The following is a 23,698-nucleotide window of genomic DNA, read 5'->3' as shown; positions in this document are numbered from 1 at the left end:
CCACTACTGCTTTGTGACCCCTTCCCTAGAACCTTCATTATCTTTAACTGACAGTTCTCCCACATACATAGTATTGTCCCTTCTTTCCTTTTCTAGCTCACTCTGTCAACCAAATAGCTAAGCAAATATAATTATCTTAGTAAGCATTTTAGTTGGAAAATAAAATGGTAATGAAATACAAGCAACAGATTTGTTTATCTTACAAATGGCAATCATTTTAATTCCCCCTTCCCCCATTCCCCCTAGGATGGTACCTTACTCTCACCAGCTTTTCTGTAAACTAAGAGAAGCTAAAAGTTTGTGCTTAATTTAATTCTTGCTGGGCAGAGGGAAGGGAGTTGTTTTAGCCACTCATAATAATTCATCCTTAGAAGTTGGACTTTATGTTCACAGCATGAATGACTATAGAAAATTCGGTTCCACCCCTCTTTGTTTTTGCCACAGCTCACTGATAGGCTTAGCTGGACAGTAACTCACCCACTGGCCAACATTGCTCACCTTTGCTAGCTCTGCTGTTAGGAGAGTGAGAAGCTGCCTAGCTTAATACAAAGGCAATCCAGGGTATAGAGAAAGACTCTTCCTGCTGCCATCATACCTCTGTGTCTTCATATATTTGACGTTTGCCTTGAAAAGCCTGCACCTAAAGGCTCGTCCTGCATGAGTCCCTGGGAAATCACTTTCTTGATAGTCCCAAAGCTGTCTTGGAAAAATTACCCACAGGAAAAAGAAGTATATCCTTGGATACAGGTCCACTACATAAGATTTAAAGCATATACATAGAAGAGACCATTGAGATAATTTTGTGAAGGGAAAAGACGGAATTTGGTTGTTGTCAAAGGGCAGAGAGCCAACAATGTATCCATATTAGGAGGATGATTTTATTGGACCTTATAAAATAGGTTTCTGTTATGCAAAATACAGTTGTATGATATATAAAATAGAAATCACAGAAATATTGTCTTCTAATTTTAGACCATGGATTAGTAGTCAAGAGACTTCAGTTTAAATCCCAGATCTGCCATGTACTATCAATGTGTGGTTTCACAAGTTCCTTAATCTCTCTGGAACTCATCTGCCACGGGAAGACAATGATGGAACCTAGGAGGTGCAATGGAAATCTGGATTTGGAGTAAGAGCACCTGAATCCAGATTCTGATCCTGCCACTTTCCACTTGTTCTGATCCTGCCACTTTCCACTTGTGTGACTAGGACAAGTCGTTAAACCTCTAATCCTAAATTCCTGCTGCCTCTGTTCATTCATTTGTCAAATGCATGTGTTGGACTACATTATCACTCTAAATCTATGATGTATCATTGTGTGCCTACCCCACAGAATTGTTTTGGGGATCAAATGAGACAACATACTTTATAAAGTGCTTCTTTGAAACCATATTGCTATGATATATGTATTTATGGTATTATACGTGTTTATTAAGAATATATGGGTATAAAAATCTATTATGACAATTCAGATTTGCCCTAAAGATCAATCAGATAACTTTCTTTCATTTTACAAAAGGACTTTCTATAGCAAGGATTTGTAAGCTGGGGCCCATGAATTCACTTTATTTTACACATTTTGAAACATTGTATTTTGAGAATGGGTCCACAGGCTTCACCAGACTGCCAAAGGACTCCATGATCCCATGCAGGTTAAGAAGTCCTGTTTCATTGGGTTCCTTTTGATAGCTAGCAAACTCTCCTAATACTTTGAAATGATTCAATTTGAATACATTTTAATAACGTGTGTGTGTGTGTGTGTGTGTGTGAAAAATCAAAGTAAATCTGTATACAATTTAGCTAAATAACAAAAAATACTGGGATGCGCCTGTTTGGTGTGCTTCCACACTAAACTAAAGAATTAACATATACTTTTTTCTTAAGTCCCTCCTTATAGCCCTTGCCTTTGCAAAACCATCAGTGATCAATCTATTGTTGAAATTCACCCAACTCCTGGTGTTCAGCTGCTCTGAAACATTGATCCCACACTGTGAAGGTGACTCTCATTTCTTTGGGGAACAACACATTTTCCTGCCAACTCTGCCACATGGAGTCTTCTCTAGGTCTCTTGATGCGTCCATCTTCCCTCTAAAATGCCCTGACTCCTATAAGGCAGTGGAGGGAAAACCCAGAAAGGCTAAATCATTAACATTAGTGTCATATTTAAATATAGCTGCACTGCAAAGAACTCAGCCAGAATTCAAAAGATTTGGTTTTTAGCAGTGGCTGCACCATTAATTTGGTGTCTGAACTTGGATAAGTCCCTTAACTTCTCTGATCTTCGATTTTCTTATCTGTAAAATGAAGGAGCTGGATGATATTATCCTTAAATTCTCTTCCAGCTCTGCCTCTTAATGTTTCTTAGTTCAGATCTCAGCAAAATTCTGAAGATACCCTCTTATCTTGCCTTACAGCAGCACCCCTCAGCCCCATATCTACCCAGTCTCTTCCTTCTCTCATATACCTTTCCTTTATCCTTCCAGGACCAGTGGTTCTCCAACTTTTTTTTTACCCTTGGAACGCAAATATAAATTCTACAAAATTTGCAGGAGACTCCCCCTAGCATATACAAGTATGTGTTAATAATAGCTAATAATCATAGCTAGCATTTATACAGCTTTAAGGATTGCAATGTGATATATATATATATATATATATATATATATATATATATATATATATATATATATATATATATATGTATTACTCAACTGATATCACAACAACTCTGTGAGATAGGCGTCTTTATTATCCCTATTTTACAGATCAGGAAACTGAGGCTAAGTGACTTGTCTAGGGACATACAACTAGTGTCTGAGGCTAGATTCAAACTTGAGTCTTCTGGACTCCAAATCATATATTCTATCCACTGTGCTACCTAGCTTCCTCCTAATTCTATGTAACTGATGGCATATCAATCCAAAACTTTCCTCTGAAGACCCTTTAAGAGTTATTGCCCAGGAAATTCCTCTCACTATCTTATTTAAAGTATTCATTGCTGGGCATAGAAGATTCTTTTTTTTTTTTAAAACCAATTGGGGTTAAATGACTTGCCCAGAGTCACACAGCTAGTAAGTCTTCTGAAGCTGGATTTGAACTTAGGTCCTCCTGACTCCAGGGCCAGTGCTCTATCCACTGCACCACCTAGCTGCCCCTAATTCTGTTCTTTACATTATTGTGGTCATTGTATATGCTGTTCCCATCGTTCTGATTATTTCATAAAGCATCAGTTCTTCCAACTCTTCCAAAGTTTCTCTGAATTCTGCATATTTGTCATTTATTATGGTACAATAAATTCCACTACATTTGTATACCACAATTTGTCTTAAAAGTGTCTTTTGTTTTCAAAAAGCCTTAATAAAGGAAATGTTTCTCAAAGGTTTTTCTAGGCACCAATATTTTTAGTCACAGCTCTACATGGTGCAAATAATGACCAAACATTGGAAAACCTATAAAACAACAGATAACAACAACAACAACTCACATTTGTCTTAGTTTTTAAAAATGCACATCTATTTTTATTCCCCAACCCCCTTGCCCAGACATGTTTGGGACATAAAATGTAAAAAAATTAGGTTTTACTTGTATTGATGTTTATGTGAATTAATTTCCTCTGAACATACTCCCTGGAGACACCAACATGAAAAGGAGTCTGGGTGATGTGGTCTGGCTGGGTTGGGGAGATTGGTACAAGGTTAAACAGTTACAATAGATAATCGACTAAGTGGATAATCCACATAAGGGTAATTAAGATTTGACTGTCTCTAACCTACAATTTAAAGCCATTCTGTCTTATTCTTTCCTCAGTGGAGGCAGAGAACACCTAGTCACCACTTACTACACAGTACGTCCTTAAAGACTGTTATAAAGATGCTCTTCTTCCTGTTTCAGTGTAGGTTGTTTTGTTTTGTTTTTCAAGGTGCCTAGAAAATATTAAAATCTTGTGATTTTAAATTTCCAGGGTGCAATGCAACCTACCAGTTTTTCAGCTTCTCTCTTTGAAAAGCACCCACAGCAAATGTCCTCAAATTATAGGAACACATTAAATAAAAGCCATCTCCAGGTCTGACACAGTATGTTCAGCATGTGCCTGGTTGTAGACAAAAGCTCTAATGTCCCACATAGCCTTCCTGTTTCTCCTTCACTGTCAGATCCACAATGCAAGGAAGAGCTAGACACAGAGCTGTCACCATCTCTGACAATATCTCCATGGTTAAAAGGTAATGAAGTAGCTGCTCCTGCAGACCTTGGCTAGGTTTAATGGCTTTCGCAGCAGGTTGAAAGTCATTTAAGGATATTATGTCAAGGAGAGCAAAACATGAAATAACTCATGCTTTTGACACATTTTAAATGATATCATCAAGTCTTTGAGAGGACAGAGCAAGTTACTTTTATCTTGATGCCTGCTAGCCCAAGCTCATTTTTCACCAAATTTTCTTAAAAAAGCAAACAAAAACAATTTTTATGACACCCCTGTGAAGACACTTCTTCCATGTTTCAGATAAATATTGAAACTTAGGTTAAGCTGTATTTCCAGTACCAAGTATTATTAATTAATATGACACAGTGCAAAGTTGTGGAGTCATGTCTCATCAGTTTCTGCAGTTGTATGAAGGCAACTCATTTTGGTATCTCAACCTGTGAATGCCCCAAAGAAGACAAAAGCAGGAGATGACTCCAGTGGTTCTTTAATTTAATAAGCATTTATTAAGCATCTACTAAGTGAAAGGTACTGTGCTGGACATTGGAGATTCAAAGACAAAAATAAGACAGTCCCAGCCTTTAAAGGGATCACAATCTACTGGGAGAAAACATTATGTACATAAGTAAATAGAAATAAGATGTTTACAAAACACCAAGTCATCAAGGGGCGGGGAATCAGGAGAGGTCTATGTAGGACTCTTAGTTGTAGGAGTTGGCAATTTAGATGCATTACTTTGTAGGAGATACCACTCAAGATGAAGAGAGCCAGGATTTTTGAGTGAAGAGAGAGTGCTTTCTAGGCATGGAGGTCAGCCTGTGTTATGGCAGAGGTGGGTGAGGGAATGTTTTCTATGGAGAAGAACAAGTAAGAAAGCAGTCAGGAAAACAGAGGCCATGAAAGAGAGTAATGTATAATCAGCCTGCAAAGATAGGTTGGAACCAGACAGTAAAGGACTTCAAATATCAAAGAAATATGTTTGCATTTTTTCTTTATGGTGTTAGTTAACCACTGAAAGTTCACTAAGGAAGAAAGTGACATGGTCAGAAATGTGCTTTAGGAATAGCATTTGTGGGGGTGCAGCTATGTGGCACAGTGGATAGAGCACCGGCCCTGAATTCAGGAGGACCTGAGTTCAAATCCAGCCTCAGACACATAACAGTTAACTAGCTGTGTGACCCTGGGCAAGTCACTTAACCCCATTTCCTAGCCAAGAAAAAAAAGAAAGGAATAGCATTTTGGGGGGCACATAGCTGGCACAGTAGATAGAATATCTGAAGTCAAGAGGACCTGGGTTCAAATCTGGCCCCCGATGCTGACTTACTATGTGACCCTGGGCAAGTCATTTGACTCCAATTGCCCCCCCCAAAAAAAGGAATAACAATTTGGCAGCTATATGGAAGATAGATTGGAGGGGGAGAGACTGGAGTCAGAAAACCTAAGGGGGAGCAATTGTAATAGGAGGTGCTGAAGGCTGCACTGGGTCTGAACTATGGTAGCCATAGTTTGACAGTGAGAAGAGGACTTAGAGAGATGTCATGAAAGAAGAACCAGCAAAACAGTGACTAGATGTGGAGAAGTGAGTGAAAGTCAAACATGTAGAATGACTTCAAGATCTACAAACCCAAGGTACTAGAAAATCTGTGGCTGAAAAGAGTAAGGAAGTTAGGAGGAGGGGAAGGGTTATGGAAATGATGAGTTCTTGCTTTGAACATGCTGAGTTTGTGATGAGGGAAGTGTCTGCAGGCAGCTAGAGATGTGAGGGCTCAGAAGAGAGATACAGTATGGATATGCAGGTTTGGGAGTCATCTTACAGAGTCATCAAATTTGTAGATGATGGAAAGATAGGAAGGATGGCTTAACTTACTGGATAATAGACTTTGGGACACGATCACAAGAGTGAGAGTGTAGAGATAGATTTAGTGGACCCAGGACAAAATCCTGGGGTAGACACACACACAAACACACAGACACACACACAAACACACAAACACATACACGAAGTAGGAAAGAGTGATCTTACAAAGGAGGATGAGAAGAGTAAGACAGGAAGAAAACTACACAGAGCGTTAAATGGCATTAAAAACAAACAAACAAACAAACAAACAAACGAGTAAGAAAGTATCCAGAACCATGAGGCAATAGTGTCCAAGACTACAGAGAGTCAAGAAAAATAAGGACCTGGGGCAGCTACATGGCGCAGTGGATGGAGCACCAGCCCTGAAGTCAGGAGGACCTGAGTTCAAATCCAACCTCTGACCAAACACTTGACACTTACTAGATGTGTGATCCTTGGGCAAGTCACATAACCCCAGTTGCCAAATTAAAAAAACAAAACAAAACAGAAAGATGAGGACCAAGGACTCTTCCATAAATACCCAAAGTGTCCATGGAATGAGTAGCATGAACTTAAGAGTAGAATGGCAGCAAGGCTTGGGAACACTTTTGCTATGATCACTCATACCTCTGGAACTGCGCAGTCCTTTCCTCGTGCTGGACTGTGTGTGGCCAAACCCCACATTGCCAGAGCAAGCTCTCTCTTGAATCCATGTTGTTGTGTGGTTTTTCATTTATGTCTGACTCTTTGAGACCCCATTTGGGATTTTCTTGGCAAAGATACTGGAGTGGTTTGCTATTTCCTTCTCTAGCAGATGAGGAACTGAGGCCAACAGGGTTAAGTGACTTGCCTAGGGTCACACAGCTAGTAAGCATCTGAGGCCAGATTTGAACTCAAGAAGATGAGTCTTCCTGACTCCAGGCCTGGCACTGTATCCACTGTTCCACCTAGCTGCCATATTCTCTGCAGCCAAGGGATCACACTATTGGAAGCTGCTTTCTCCCTCAGGTAACTGCCTATCTGTATGGGTGTCTACCTGGACAGTTTGTCTCTGATCCTCCCCTGGGCCTTGAACTATATCCTGAACTCATTCTTTAATAGTTGGATAGGGTATCTCTGCCTGATTGAGTATGTCCCCTGCTAGATTCCATGGCTAATAGAGAAGCAGAGCTGTTGTGGGGGAGAGAGAGAAATCCCCTTCCTTCTCTGTACCTCAAAGGTCTTACCATACAACTGCTCCCAGTCAGTTGCCTTCTGACTCTTGAACTGCTGGATAGCTTGGTGTTCTCTATAGACTCAAAGGGTATTAATTGATTTTCATAGACAATCTCTAGATGTTTCCTGTGAGGTATTAGTTGTCTTCATCTGTTGACCTATGATCCTCTTAATTTGATTAAATAATTTCATATATTATTCTGTAGAAAACTTTAGGCAGGGTGTCCCATAAGGAACCTCCAACTCACCATGTCCAAAATAATTCACTATCAAAAAAAAAGAAAAACAAAAAACAAGAAACAAAATAATTCACTATCTTTCCTCCAGAAACAACTCTCTTCTAACAACCATCTAACAACTATCATTTCTGTTGAAGGCACTGTCGTTTCTCCAGTCTCCTACATTCATAACTTTGGGGTTACTGTAGATACTTTCAATGTGACCATCAGGGTATTTGGGAGATAGTTGGGCAGGTTTGGGAGTAGGGCCTTTATCGTGGAACAGATACTTTCTTTTTTTCCTTACCAAATAGCATAATGACAACATGGCTCCACTCCTGCCTCATCTCAAGAAATTAATGTTTAAGTACCTACTATGTGCCAGGAATTGTACCAATACAGGACATTCTCTACCACGCCATAGAAACCCTTTTACCCCGAAAGCTCATTTGGCCTTTGTACTACTTGTCACTCTGGAAGTACTCTCTACCCCTGAGGCCTCACCTGATTGGCTGGTTCCTCCCAGAACCTCCAATTTAAGGAAGAAACCCAAGACAAAGATTTCTTCATCCTTTTCCACTTTGCACTGTAGTCTCGTCTCCACAGGACTTTCTCTATCAACCTTCCCCACCAACCCTGAGGTTCCCCCCCCCCAACTCAGCTTCATTTTAAGTGCTGTCTTCATCCATTAGAATGTATGTTTCTTGAGGGCAGGCACTTCTTTCTGTTTCTATTGTATTTCCTGCGCTTAGTATAGTCTTTGGTACATTGTAATAACTAAATAAATGTTTGTTGTTGACTAAATGACCTATCATGCTCAGCTTAGAGTAGAGGAAACCCTGGAAATGAAAACAAACCACCTGGGTTTTGTGTGCCCTGCTCTTTTGTGTGCCTTCACAGAAGTCGCTTCACCTCAGAGTTTAGTCTCCTCCTTTGTTGGACTGGTCGGGGATTAGCAAAATGGCCAAATATGGCCCATTTCCTGTTTTGCTAAGAATGGTTTTTACCACTTGGCCAAAGTGCCAGATAAGCTAAATCTGGCCCACCTTCTGTTTTTGTGTGGCAGTAAAGTCAGTGGACAAAGTGCCAGGCCTGGGGTCAGGAAGACTCATCTTCATGAATTCAAGTCTGGCCTCAGATACTTCCGAGCTGTGTGATCCTGGGCAAGTCCTTTAACCCTTTTTGCCTCAGTTTGCTCATCTGTAAAATGAACAGGAGAAGGTAATGGCAAGCCACTCCAGTATCTTTGCCAAGAAAACCCCAAATAGGGTCATGAAGAGTCAGACACGACTGGAACGACTGAACAGCAACACCAAAAATGTAAAAACCGTTTTTAGCTGGTAAGCTGTACAAAAACTGGCCACGGGCACCATGCCATAGTTTCTTGACCTCTGGACTCTATTATTTCAAAGGTACCCTTCTCCACCCCCCCACCCCCACCCCAAGCCCCAGCTCTAATTGCTATGAGCTTAGTCTATAAAGTGTACTAAGAATTGGCCCCTATTCCAGAGTTCATCGTGATAAGATTAGAGATTGATAAAGTACCTTTGAACTCTTTTGTACATAGTCTGACTCAATATAACGTATAATACAAGCTCGTTTGTTCAGATGTCCGTAACTTTGACTCTGATCAGTTGACAATAGCTGAACTGAATTTTACCTTTGCACTATGTGTGAAAATAAGGTTTATTGGGAAAATACAGCATGATTTCAGGGAAAAAAAAGTAATTAACTTATGACAGATTCCTGCAATGGTCTCCATTTTCTTAAACAAGCAAGCAAGCAAACAAACCTCGCTTTCAGAATTCACTTACTTGGCAGCTCCAGAGCCTTCTGGGAGATGTAGTCAGAGGCAGGGGTTGGGAAGGAAGCCATCAGAGACAACTCTGCTGTATTAATGTACAAAGCATGTAGCAGAGGCCATTTAGATCAGGGATTCTTAACCAGTGGTGTGCTGGAGCCAGCTAGCTCTGGCTGGAGAGCCAACTGTTCGGTTTTCAGCGTGAGCATGTCTTGGGTGTTGTCCAACTCTTTATGACCCAATTTGGGTTTGTTTGGTTTTTTCTGCAAAGATACTGAAGTAGGTTGCCATTTCCTTCTCCAGCTCATTTTAATGATGAAGAAACTGAGGCCAACAGGATTAAGTGACTTGCCCAGGGTTACGCAGTATCTGAGGCCAGATTTGAACTCAGGAAGATGAGTCTTCCTGACTTCAGGCCAGGCACTAATATCCAGGGCACCCCCTAGCAGCTAAGGTAAGCATTTACACTTCGGAAATCAGAAAAAGACTACAAAATCAGGGCTTGATTTATTCCTTCGTAGATTGCCTAGACTTAATAAAGTGAAGAATAAAATGTTAACTGCAGATTAGACTTAAAAGTATGGCCTTCATAGGCTCCCATGGCCTGTTGTTAAGTATTTACCAGCACACCCCTGCCTTAATCCCTTAGGAGACAGTCTGGTAAAGCCTATGGACCCTTTCCCAGAGCTATGCTTTTATTTTAAAAATTTTTAAAAATTATTTATTTATTTAGGCAATTGGGGTTAACTGACTTGCCTAGGGTCACACAGCTTGTGTCAAGTGTTTGGTCTGAGGCCAGATTTGGACTCAGTTTCTCCGACTTTAGGGCTGGTGCTCTATCCACTGAGCCACCTAGCTGCCCCCAGAATTATGTTTTTAAAGGTTCCCTAGCTTCCTTCAAATCTCAGCCAAAGTCCCACCTTCTGCAAGATACTGGGACAGAGCCTTCCTTCTGGGGTTATCTCCACTTTACCCTGCACATATCTTGTTGGTATATAATTGTTTACATAGTCTCCTTCTTTAGACTGGGAGCCCCTTGAAAGCAGCAACTGGGTTTATTTTTTTGAGTTTCTCTATTATCACCAGAGTTGTAGCACAGTGTCTGGCACAGTACTTAAAAAATGCTAATTGACTAACTGACTAAGTATGTAAAATAAAATTCATAGGATTACAAAGGAAACCAATCATATTGAAATTCAGTTATCAAAATATGTATTAAAAAAATTTGTTGATTCCAAGTTAAAAACCCTGATTAAGATAATCCAGTGAAGGAAAAAAAAAGGGAATTTGGTTGTCTTCATAGGACAGAGTCAACACTATATCTTTATTAGTAAGAGTATTTTATTGAACCTTACAAAATATGTCCCTCTGTTAAAGTATTTCAGAATCTTGACTGTCCTTTAAAGTTAAACCTTTCTTTATCTCTCAAGTTCTTCATCTTCCCTCCTTCTTCAGGTGACCCTATGTGAATGTATCTATGTACATGTTATATAAGTGCTTTGAAGGTGCGGTGTATGTGGTGTTCAGAGAGGACTAGCTCCTCTGGTGAGGGCTTGCCGAGCCCTTCTTAGGGCTGGTCATCCACCTTTGGTGTCCACCTATTACTCAGCTCTCACCTGTGGCTCCAAGAAGTTGTAGCATGCTCAATGGCCACATCTTGGTAAACCAGGTTGAGGGTAACTGACTGGCCTGAAATCACCAGGGAGTTTTGAGGGTGTCTACTCCAAGCATGTGAAAACTTCCCCCTGTGGAACTGGTGGATGAGAACAATTTGTTTCTTTGGCCATGAAGGTGGCTAAAGTTGGCACTATGGAGCCAGACATCCATGATGCCAAGGTCATCCCCAGTCTCCCAGACCATCACTGTTCATCTTAACTTTTGTCTTGCCACTGGCCTTTAATGATTCTGGAAGAGAGAGTGAGGCTGATGACTTTGTGATCACTTACATCCAATTCACACGTGGGTCAAGACATCACCCTTGTGATGTCATTGGTCCTCTTCGAAAATGAAGGACAAACAGCGACAGTTTTGAAGGTGGGGTGCCTTGTGGTGGATAGGCTTAAATTTCTGTTAAATTTAATTGAAATCACAGATTCTTGAATTATTGGGTTATATGATTCATATAAGTAGACCTCAGAGAACCTCTATTTTGAAACACATTTATGAGCCTTAAATTTGGTTACTCTATATATAACTTGGAAGAAAATAATTCAACTACCTTTCTGTAATACAAACCAGCTCTCTCCTCTCTCACTTATCTCATCAAATAATTTGAATTAGTATAGTTCTGGTGTAGTAATGGACAACTTGGAAATGAATGAACAATTAGTGGGCAAAGTGAAGAAACTTCAGGTGGAAGAATATGTTGGCTCTTTTCTAGGAAGAGAAGTGAGTTGACTATAGGAAGCCAGTAGCAATTGTAAAGAGAGGCATCTAGCAACATATTGGAAGGAGGCAAAAGACTTAGGCATTTGGGTAGCATGTCAAATAACAAATCAGAGGGAACAACAGGGTAGGTCAGGAAAAAGGTTAACTGAAAAGATCTTCAAAGGGAATGTAAATAGTCTTACTCACAAGGCTGTTCTTAATAGTGGCTGAAAGTCTGTTAGATGTGACAAACTTACTATTTTAAGAAATTAAAAGGCTTAAGAAAACTCTATTTTGGAAGGTAACTTTTAGAAGATGGAAGGTGTCCATTCCTCTCCCTCCTCTCCCTCCCCCCCCACCCACCCCCTACCTCCCAGCCCCCACACACAGAGCTACCTATTAGGCTGGAAAGACATAATGGTGAGTAAGGCTAGAGTGGAGATGGGTAACTAAGCCTGTGATTTCATGAATATGGGAACTCCCAGCTGAAGAAACTCCCTCTACCAATTCAGGTTTACACCTTCTCTGAAACTTAAAGGCCTAGAAAGTTGTCTAGACAACTGAAAGGTTAAGTGACTTATCCAGCGTCTGGGTTAAGTCACATCTAGTACCTGTTAAAAGAAAGGAGTGGAACCCAGGTTTTCCTGGCTTCAAAGCTGGTTCTCTATCAACTCTGCAGCTAAGTAGTAGAGTTGATAGAACACTGCACTTAGCATCAGGAAGACCTGATTTGAACTGAATCCTGCCCCAGATGCATACTTGCTATGTGTACTAACCTCTCTCTGCTTTAATTTATATAATAGGGATAATAATAGGACCTACCCTACAAGTTTGGTGTGAGGATCAAATGGGTTAAAACTCTTTGCTAGTATTATATAATATTATATAATTATATGTAGTATATGATATTATTATAGTGCTATCATTATTATAGTATTAGTATACTGTACATCCACACTGACTTATATATGGATGAATGGTTTACCTAAAAACACAGTAAGTTTAAGAAATAGATAAATTGGAAGCAAATTTAAAATATCACCTCCCAGATGAATGGAATTCTAAGCCTGCTTTTTGGGAGGAGATTCTGACAAGAAATATACCTTATTATCTGGGTCTCTGCCCCCAAACTGCATTTTGTAATTAAAAAATGGCAAAACATCATAATGATTAATATCAATTTAACTTTAAAGTTCCTATGTCTGTTTTCTTAAAATAAGATTTTTATAAAAAGGAAGTATACTATATTGTAGAGGGAGTACATTTTATGATGTGGGCTAAACTCTGGCATCTGGAGTCTCTTCTGCCTCTGAAATTCTGTAGATCTTTTTAATGATTTTGTCCATCAATTTGGTTAATTTTCCCACATATATATGGAAGTTTTTGAGATATATATATATATATATATATATATATATACATACATATACACACATATGTATTTACATATATACATAGGGTGTTCCAAAAGTCATGGTACACTTTTAAGCTATTAATACATATGTTGTTGTTGTTGTTCAATCGTTTTTCAGTTGTCTCTGACTCTTCATATATATATATATATATATATATATATATATATATATATACACATATATATGTATACACACACACACACACACATATATATATATATATACACATAAGATTATTAAATTAATAATTGTTAAAATCGATGATATCACCAACTGCCTAAAGGAAATCTGGTGCTCTCAAAGGCAATTCAGACTCAGCGTGTTCTAAATAGAACTCACAACGTTTCCTCTTAGCCTGTTCTTCCTTCCAATTTCCCTTTTCTCTTGAGAGCAATGCCTTCCTTCAAGTCACTCAACCTCAGTCATTCTTGTCCCTTGACTTTCTGTCACTCTCCTCCACCCATCCAATCACTTGGCAAGCCTTAGCAATCTATCTCCATAACATCCCTCCATTCACCCCCTTCTATTCCGCCATATCACCATCACTCTCATTTGCTGTCTTCTCACCTCTCTCCTGGACTCCTAAGCTTCTTTATTGGTCTGCAGGGATCCAGCCTCTCTGCTTCTTCTTCTTCATCCTCCACACAACTGCCAAATGGATATTACTAAGGTGCAGGTGTGACTTCAGCTCTGGCCATTTCAGAAGCTTTGATAGCTCCCTGCTACAGAAGGAGAAAACACACTCTCCTCTGCTGGGCCCAGAAAGCCCTGCACATTCTGGTTCCAACCTCTTCCCAGGGTAATAACAACTGCTTTCCATCACGCAATCTGCTACCTATCCAAACTATACTCCTATGTGATATTCCATCTCTACAGGTCTCAAGTAGGGGGTAATGAAAATCAAGAAGGGGGTAAAAGGAACGAGCACTTATGAGGCACCTACTATGTGCCAGATACTGTCCTAAGAGCTTTACAAATATTACCTCATTTGATTCTCAAACAACTCTGAGAGATAGGTACTGTCGTCTCCATTTTATAGTTGGGGAGACAGAGGCAAACAGAGGTTAAGTGACGTGCCCAAGGTCACACAAGCAGCCAGTGACTGAGGCCAGATTTAAACTAGGCTCTTCCTTTTTATGTGAACCCAGAACTTCATTCTAGGCCATAAATTACGCTGACATTCCTGAAATTATAATTTAGTAAGTATGCGATGGAGATTATTCTGGGAAAGTAGCAGAGGCTGACTTAGGGGGTAACTAGGGTCTTTGCTTGTTACAATGTTTATTAAAGAAACATGTTTCATAATTGTGGGGAAAGGAGAGACAGGAAAAGGAATTCCTATTGTTCATTGTTCATCTTAAAGGGAGTCCCTGTTTATTTCCATCAGGGAAACGGTTGATTATCCTAAAAACTTAATTATTTGTGCTGATGTTCAACTCAAATGCAACATCCAAACATTCTCCAGGATTTTCCTTCTCTATTTACACTTTTTTTTTTGGTATTTTATTTTAGAAAAGGAGAATGAAAAACTTTCCCAGGATCTGAAAAATCCACTTAGCCCTGAAGATATCCCCTGCCTTTTTAGCTCTGTGAATTAGCTACCAATTATTCTCCTTGGCTTTTCTGATTCTTCGGTCAACTGTTATGGTGTTGTTTTTGTGGACTTTTCAGAAGCAAATGCCATCACAGGCAGGATTAAAATTTTGCTGGAGAGCAGCCATGGCCCGAATAGGAAAAATAACACAGCATCTGGATTTGCCATTTTGAGATATTTATTCTGGCCACAGCAGGGTTCGTTGCTGTTTTGAGGCAACTGCACAGAATACTCAAGAGTAAAGGAAAAGTCATCAGGGGAATGAGCTGTGGTACAGGTGAAAATAACCCACCCACCTCTTTTGGTTCCCGCTATACTGGGAGCCTTGGGGAGACCACATAAAGGATTAAATGGCTACCACCATTGGGGGGAAGGGCATGAAGGAGTCTTTTATGATAGACATTTTAACTCTGATTGCCTCCTGTATTTTAGAAAATGCATTTTTAGAAAAAGTGGAGGAATCTAGAAAATAATGCAAGGTTGAGTTTTTTAATATTTTACTTTTTTAACTGCTTGAGGTACTTTGAACTCGGAAATGGAGCTAAAAGACGTCAATAAGAAAGAGGAGGCAAAGCATTCGGAAATTGTGTAAATTAGGTCATGTATACACCCACGGTCTGATTGGCTTCCACATCTACTCAGCAACACCCCAACTTCAGACCATCTACATACAAGCCTGAAACCAGTCCTAACAGGTAAATGGTACAGGTAGAGTCAATTACAATTGCAAATACAGATTGGAGTGCCAGATTCATAGCAGCTGCAAGTAAAGGTACTTAACCGGTTTCACTGATGCACAATGTCTGTCTATTTGAACAAATTGGCTTTAATTTAGGATGAGTCAGTGTTGAATTAGGAATTTTACAGTATTTTCTTCCTCTTAATCTGACAGCAAGGCCCATTTTAATTGGCACGCTTGGAGGAGAATTCAATCCAGTACACAAAGCATGAAAATTCTGTCATAATTTGCTTTCTAGTGTTTCTGAGATTGTGTCCTTTCTCCTCTCTTCCCACTGCCACTATGTAATAAACTCACAGGCAGCTAGAGCTGGAAGAACTCTTAGAGTCATCTACTACAACCTAGGGGCTGCTAGGTGGCACCATAGTGGATTGAGCACTGGGCCTGAAGGCAGGAAGACTCATCTTCCTGAGTTCAAATCTGGCCTCAGACATTTCTAGCTGTGTGACCCTAGGTAAGTCACTTAGCCCTGTTTGCCTCAGTTTCCTCATCTGTAAAATAAGCTGGAGAAGGAAACAGCAAATCACTCCAGTATTTTGACAAGAAAACTCCAAATGAGGTCATGAATAGTTGGACACAACTGAAAAAGACTGAACAACAATAAACTAAGGCAAACAGAGGTTAAATGACTTACTTGTCCAGGGTCACCCAGCTAATAAGTGTCTGAGGCCAGATTTGACCTCAGGTCTTCCTGACTCCAGGGCTAACACTGTATTCACTATACTATCTAGCTACTTCAGACAAAAAGTTATTACCACCTTAGTAGCTCAAAGGTCCAAGTTAGGAAGATTCCTAACATTTGGACAGATGTTTGGCTCTCTGACCCAATTTAAATTTTGTTCATTTCTAGCTAACCCCTAGTTTCTTTACATTTGGTGCAAGATCAAGATACAGGAAACTCTTGGGTAAAAGAAGCAAGCAGAAAATTAGAACAACTCCGAGATACCACCTCACGCCTATCAGATTGGCTAATATGACAGAAACGAGAAATGATAAATATTGGAGATGTGGGAAAATTGGAATACCAATGCATTGTTGATAGAGTTATGAACTGATCCAATCATTCTGAAGAGCAATTTGGAACTATACCCAAAGGGCTATAAAACTGTGCATACCCTTGACCCAGCAATACCACTTTTAGGTCTGTATCCCAAAGAGATCATAAAAAAAGGGGAAAGGACCCACATGTACAAAAATATTTATAGTAGCTCTTTTTGTGGTAGCAAAGAATTGGAAATTGAAAGGATGCCCATCCATTGAGGAATGACTGAATAAGTTGTGGTATATGAATGTAATGGAATACTATGGTGCTGTAAGAAATGATGAGCAGGCAGATTTCAGAAAAACCTGGAAAGACTTACATGAACTGATGCTGAGTGAAGTGAGAAGAACCAGGAGAACATTGTACATAGTAATAGCAACATTGAGCAATAATCAGCTATGACTGACTTAACTCTTCTCAACAAAATAATGTTCCAAGACAATTCCAAAAGACTCATAATGGAAAATGCTATCCACATCCAGAGAAAGAACAGGAAGAGTCTGAATGCAGACTGAAGCATACTATTTTCACTTTCTTTGTTTTTTCCATAATTTTTTTTCTTTTGTTCTGTTTCTTCTTTCACAACATGACTAATGTGGAAACACTTTTAACATGATTGTACATGTATAACCTATATCATATTGCTTGCTGTCTTGGAGAAGGGGAAGGGGAGAGAGGGAGAAAAATTTGGAACTCAAAATCTTATAAAAAAAAGGAATGTTGAAAATTGTCTTTACATGTAATTGGAAAAAATAAAACACTATTTACATGAAAAAGAAGCAAGCAGAGTGTTATTGGACGGGTACTGGGGAGAGGATATTGGAGAAAGAGTGGACCTTTCTTTCAGAATTTCCCTAAGTTCTTGAACAAGTGGGTGTAACCAGTAGCTTCGGACCTTTCGCTCTTTTCTGATATGCCTGAAGGGGCCAAGTGACCCATCTCAGTCTCTCCTTTATTTGTCATAGTTCAGTTCTCATGTCAGTTTTTCCTTTTGCTGAATCCATTCATGCCATCTGAATCTTTCCGGATCATCTTATTAAATTTTGGACAGGGCTGGAGAGTGGCCCAGGCTACAGCTGCTTGGTCTTCAGTCCTCTCCTCCTTTTCAATCTGCTCTCTCATAGTCTGGGTGTCTCTTTTTAAAAATCCCAGGAGTAGGGGCAGCTAGGTGGTGCAGTGGATAGAGCACCGGCCCTGGATTCAGGAGGACCTGAGTTCAAATCCAGCTTCAGACACATAACTCTTACTAGCTGTGGGACTCTGGGCAAGTCACTTAACCCCATTGCCTAACCAAAAAAAAAAAATCCCAGGAGTAGCTCAAGCCCCCCTTTCACGTTAATGATTGAGATGGTCCAAATCACCCTCAAGAATAGGGATAGGGATGTTTGTCCTTCTCAACTACAAATCTGAGAATGGCAGTTAGTTACCTGTTCCCTATTGTAATAATAACATCTCATTTAACTTTGATGGTGAGTGAACTGTTCTGCCTAAGCAATTTCCTCTCTGGATAACTGATTCTTCACCCATTTAATGACAAGATGAAAACAAAAACTTTAATCATTTTGGATAGAATTTTTCCCCCCAAAGTACTGAAACTTTCACTTTCTGAAACACCTTAAACTTTTCCAGATGCCTAAGGTTATCATTATGAATATCAATTTTTAAATAATTTTTTCCAATTACATGTGAAAACAATTTTTAAAAATTTTTAAAGTTTTGAGTTCCAAATTCTATCCCTCTTTTGCATCTTCCCCTTCCCCTCCCTGAGACAGTAAGTGATCCGATAGAAGTTATACATATGCAATCATGTAAGACATTTCCATATTAGTCATTTTGCACAAGAATATTCTAATAAAAAAGAATGAAAGAAAGAAAGTGAAAAAAGCATGCATCAGTCTATATTCAGTCAATATCAGTTTTTGCTCTGGAGGAGGATAACATGCTTCTTCATGGGTACTTTGGGATTACCTTGGATCATTGTATTGCTGAGAAGAGCCAAGTCATTCACAGTTCTTCATCATACGATAATACTGTTACTGTGTACAACATTCTCCTGGTTTCTCCTGGTTCTGCTCACTTCACTTTGCATCAGTTCATGTCAGTCTTTCCAGTTTTTTTCTGAAATCACCCTGCTCATCATTTCTTATAGCACAATAATATTCCATTACAATCATATGCCACTGCTTGTTCAGCCATTCTCCAAATGATAGATATCCCCTTGATTTTCAAATGAATATAATTTTTGTTCTGCACTGGATAATGGCAATGACATACTCAGGAGCTATTGAGGTGGACTCTACCCACACTAAATAATCCCAAGCAGGTGTGCATTTTGGGTTTTGACGTCTTTATATACTTTTTTTTCCCTGTTGATCGCCTACAAATACACAAAGGTCTATTGGAGTCGTGGACTCAAACTTACAGTACAGTAATGAGACACATGTGTATGATGTACATGTGGCAAAAGGTCAACTCAAAATTTCTGGCTTTAGAAATACTTTCTCCTTTCTTTAGTTCAAAGTCGTCACTTCTCTATATCATGAGGAGTCACATTCCCTGAAGCTACTTCATTCCTTGAGATTCATTGTCCTGTACTGGTTCAGTTTCTCCAATGATAAGGTTATTTGGTGGGAGGAAAGAAGAGAAACAAGTCCCCTCCTTCCCATGAAGAGTGATTTCTTTTGGGGGGGAGGGGGAGGGTGCTAGGCAGTGAGGCTAAATGACTTGCCCAGGGTCACACAGCTAGTAAGTGTCAAGTGTCTGAGGTCAGATTTGAACTCAGGACCTCCTGACTCCAGGGCTGGTGCTGTATCCACTGGGCCACCTAGCTGCCCTGGGTGATTTCTTCTTAGGGATCTGGTATTCTCTCCCTTTCGGACTCCAGAATGCCAATGGACAAACTCTGAATTGGAACTCATTCGTAGCTTGTTTAATGGCAAAAGCTTTATAATCCCTGTCAAATTGATTAAGGACTCATCTACGGATTCTTGGTGGGGTAATAAAAGAATTCTTCAATACTTAATTTACACTTTTTAAGTATTTTGGGCCAATTGATTGATTGAATTGAGGCATCTGTACATTAATTGAGTTAGAGGATGTACTCCCCTCCTCTTACATAAGGTTGTTTAAAATACTCCTTTGTTATTCAGTGTTTCCTCCATTGGCAGATGAATGAACCAAGATACAGCTGTACCTTGCTTTGAGCAAAAGCTAAATAAGTGAATAGGGATATGACATAATAGATAAAAAAGGATGAGATGGATAGATAGTGTCATGGAAGCAACGAACATGAACTTGGACAGACAGAGGTAGTGGAGGATAGAAGGGCCTGGCTATAGCCCATGGGGTCACAAAGAATCAGGATGTGGCTGAGCAACTGAACAGTAACAACTCTCTGACTTAAAGGCTGGCTCTCTGTCTACCTCTCCAAGCCGCCTTTCCTGTTGTGATATGCTAAAAGCACATAATATGCTGAAAGCGCTAATACCAGCAGCTCCTTTCAGCTCCTAGTCTTCCCTCAGGATACTTTAGGCACTATTTTTGGGACGTGACCATCTGAATTACAAACTAAATAAAAGTGCCAGTATAAATCCGAATATCAAATATTAGATTCTTTTTTTAAAAACAAAAATAAATATAAATAGGTATAACGCTTTCTTCCTGTGCCCTAATAGATCATCTTGCATACTTCCTAGAAAAAGAACGGGAAGAGGGGTTTATATCTCACTTTGGAGACCACTGGTGCAGAGAACTCTCAGTAAGGGCAGCTCCTTCCAACATGTCCAAAATGGAACTCATTATCTTCTGCCCCTAAACCTCTCCCCCTGCCCCTTCCCTTCCATATTACTGTAGAGGTCAATACCATCCTCCCAGTTCATTAGCTTGAAACATAGAAGTTATCCTGGATTCTTCACTCTCTCTTACTCCCCATATCTAATCTGTTGGTAAGGCCTGCTGATTTCACCCACATGACATGTCTCAAATAGGCCCCTTTGTCTCCTCTGACACTGCCACCCCTTTAATGGAGGCTCTTATCACTTCAGGCCTGCACTATTGCAATAGCCTGGTGGTGAGTCTGCCTGCCCCAAGTCTCTCCTCATTCCAATCCATCCTCCATTCAGCCACTAAAGGGATTTCACAGATCTGATAATGTCACACACACACACACACACACACACACACACACACACACACACACACACACACATACATCCCCCCCCCCCAACTCAGGAAAACTTCAATGCCTTCAATGGCTCCCTATGGCCTCTAGGATCAAATACAAAATGCTGTTTGGCACTGGAAATCCTTTATAATCTAGCCTCCTCCCACTTTTCCAGTCTTCTTATACCTTATTCTCCAGCTCACACTCTTCAATACAGTGACACTGGCTTCCTGGCTGTTCTATTAATAAGATATTCTGTCTCTCAGCATTTTCTCTGACTGCTCCCCATTTCTGGAATGTTGTCTGCTTTGGCTACTGACCTTCCTGGCTTCCCAAGTAAAATTTTACCTTCTATAGGAAACCTTCCCCAATCCCTTCTAATTCCAGTGCATTCTTTCTGTTAATTATTTCCTACTTGTATATTTGTTTGCATGTTGTTCCCTGCCCCCCCATAGATCGTAAGCTCCTTGAGGGCACAGATTGTCTTTTGCCTCTTTTTGCATCTCCAGTGCTTAGATAGTGGCCGATTAGTAGTAGGTACTTAATAAATATTGATTGTGGATTGATGTAGATTTTGAAGAGTTCCCTGGGACACTAAGAAATTAAATGAATTGCTCCCCAGACACTGTCAGAGTCAAGATTTGACCCCAGGTCTTCGATGAAATAATTGTTGGTTAAGAATATACTACGTGTGAGATATTTGTGCTAAGTACTGGTAATATAAGGACAAAAAAAATGAAACAATCTGTCTTCAGGGAGCTCACATTTTATATGGGGAAACAATGTCACAAATAAATACAAAATATATGAAAAGTAAATACAAAATAATTTGGGTGGGAGGAGAGAGATAATGACAGAAAGTTTGAGATTCAGGAAAGATCTTATAACAAAGGTGACAGGAGCTGAGCCCATGTCTTCCTGACACTGATCATTGCCACAAATGGAAGATGGCTATGAACTGCTTCTTTGGGGGGGAGGGGTGGCCACTGATCTGAAAATAAGGAGACTAGAATTTTAGTCTTATCTCTTTCATTAATTAGTTGTGTGACCTTGGTCAAGTGACAGCTTCTCTGGGTTTCTGTTAGCCCACCAACAAAATGAGGGAAAAAATGAAGCCTCAGTTCATGTATGGCTACAAATGAGAAAGTTTAGGCGGAAAAAAAGATGAATAGTATACATGAAAAGCGTTTTTATCATTTATAAACTGACTTTAGAAGGAATTGTAGCAAGAGGATATTATCTGTCAAATTTCCTTAGTCTTTCAAAGAAGATAGTCTTGGCTTTGTCAGTCCTGTTGATCTCATTAAAAAAAGAAAAGAAAAGAAAAAAAGCCTGGTGGTTTGTTTTAAGAATCTCTATTCTTTGATTAGAACTAGCAAATTCCTTTTATCTGTCCTTTTGATTGAAGAAGAGGCATCATTGTTTGTGGCTACACACCAGAACTGGACCAATCAAAGAGCCATTTGGGTGGGGTTAGGTTTTGTTTTTTTTTTTTTTAAGGAAAGATCTTGGTAATCTTGAATTAATAAGCAGATAAAGGCTGCAGTCTTTAGCTTCCCGACCTATACAAAGCCTTTAATTAAAGAAGAGAGTTAGGTGTGGGAGTTTGGAATCCACCTGTGATACTGGAAATAAAAACAGATCCACCCAATCAGCTAAATTATGGTTTGTTTTAGATGTGTACCCTGCCCCCTTGTTCTTCTGCCCCTCCCATTCATCCCTTTCAGCATCCTTATCACCTAGGTAACCCCATACCTTCTAGCTATGCTCCCACCCTCCTAACAGCAGAGAGGGAATAACTAGGAGTAGGAGAATCAGGTAATGTCTTAGGAAAAAGGTGACAGGAGCTGAGGCTAGGTCTTTTTGACACCATAACTGGATTATTGCCATGAAAAGTGGTTCTTGTCACAAATGGAAGATGGCAATGGCCTGTTTCTCTGGGATTGGGGTGAGGAGGAGTGATAAGCTGGATACCATGTTCTCCTGAATTGATAGACTACCTTACAGGAATGGGACTTGCTGGGCCTGCCGGTCATTGCTCAGACCACATCTGGAGTATCGATTGAGAACTGAATCGGATCTTTGAACTCATCTAGACCATGTCCCCTCATTCATAGATGAGGCAACTGAAGCCCAAAGATGGAAGTAAGTGACTGGCTTGAGGTCTATTCTGTCCTGGGCTGAATTTTAGGAAGGACGTTAGCAAACTGGAGAGGATGAAGAAGAGAGGAAGCAGGTTGATGAGGAGATAGGATATCATGCCTCACTAGAACTGGTCAAAGAAAGATATTTGATTTGGAATAGAGATGGGAGGGAAGACTTAATGGGCACAAAATGCCTGTTTTCAAGAACTCAAAGTGCTGCTGTCATAGGGACTTGTTGGCTTTGCCTCCAGAGGGCAAGAGTACCAGGTAAAAGTTATACAGGAATTGGTTTTGACTTGACCCATAGAAGAAGCTCCTGATAATGAGAACTGCCCCAAAAGGGGAGGAGGGATTGCTTTAGGATGGAGTTAGATCTCTATCTTTGGAGGCCTTCAGACAGAGAATGGATGATCCTTTGTTGGAGATATTTTATAGAAAATTCTTGTGTCTACTAAAAGCTGGATCAGCTGTCCTTTAAGGTGCCTTTCAAATCTAGATTTTATGATTCATTGCACCCCCAGTCCTCTGCAGTGCCTCTGTCCTTTAGTCAGGGAACTGAGTAACCTCCTAAACTCAGGTCCCTAAAGGGAGAGAAAGAGAGCCAAGGGTTACAGCAAGACTAGCGAGCATGTATTCAGCACTTTCAGTTTTGCGAAACACTTTACAAATATTATCTCATTTTATTCTTACAACAACCCTGAGAGGTAGGTGCTATGATTATCCCCATTTTCAGATGAAGAAACTGAGGAAGACAGAGGTTAAGTAACTTGATCATGGTCACATTGGTAATAAGTAATCTGAGGCATGATTTGAACTCAGGTTTTCTGGACTCCAAGTTTAGAACTTCATTCATTGCACCATCTAATTGCCTCTAAGTAGGTACTTAGTAGATATTTGTCAGTTGATTAATAGATTTATCTGGATGGGGGAAGATGTTATTGGGTGAAGAAATCTTCCTAGCCC

Source organism: Phascolarctos cinereus, unplaced genomic scaffold (genome assembly GCF_003287225.1).
Source record: "Phascolarctos cinereus isolate Bilbo 61053 unplaced genomic scaffold, phaCin_HiC Scaffold_2;HRSCAF=192, whole genome shotgun sequence".
In the NCBI taxonomy this organism is placed as follows: Eukaryota; Metazoa; Chordata; class Mammalia; order Diprotodontia; family Phascolarctidae; genus Phascolarctos; species Phascolarctos cinereus.
Note: the sequence above shows the minus strand (reverse complement) of the source record.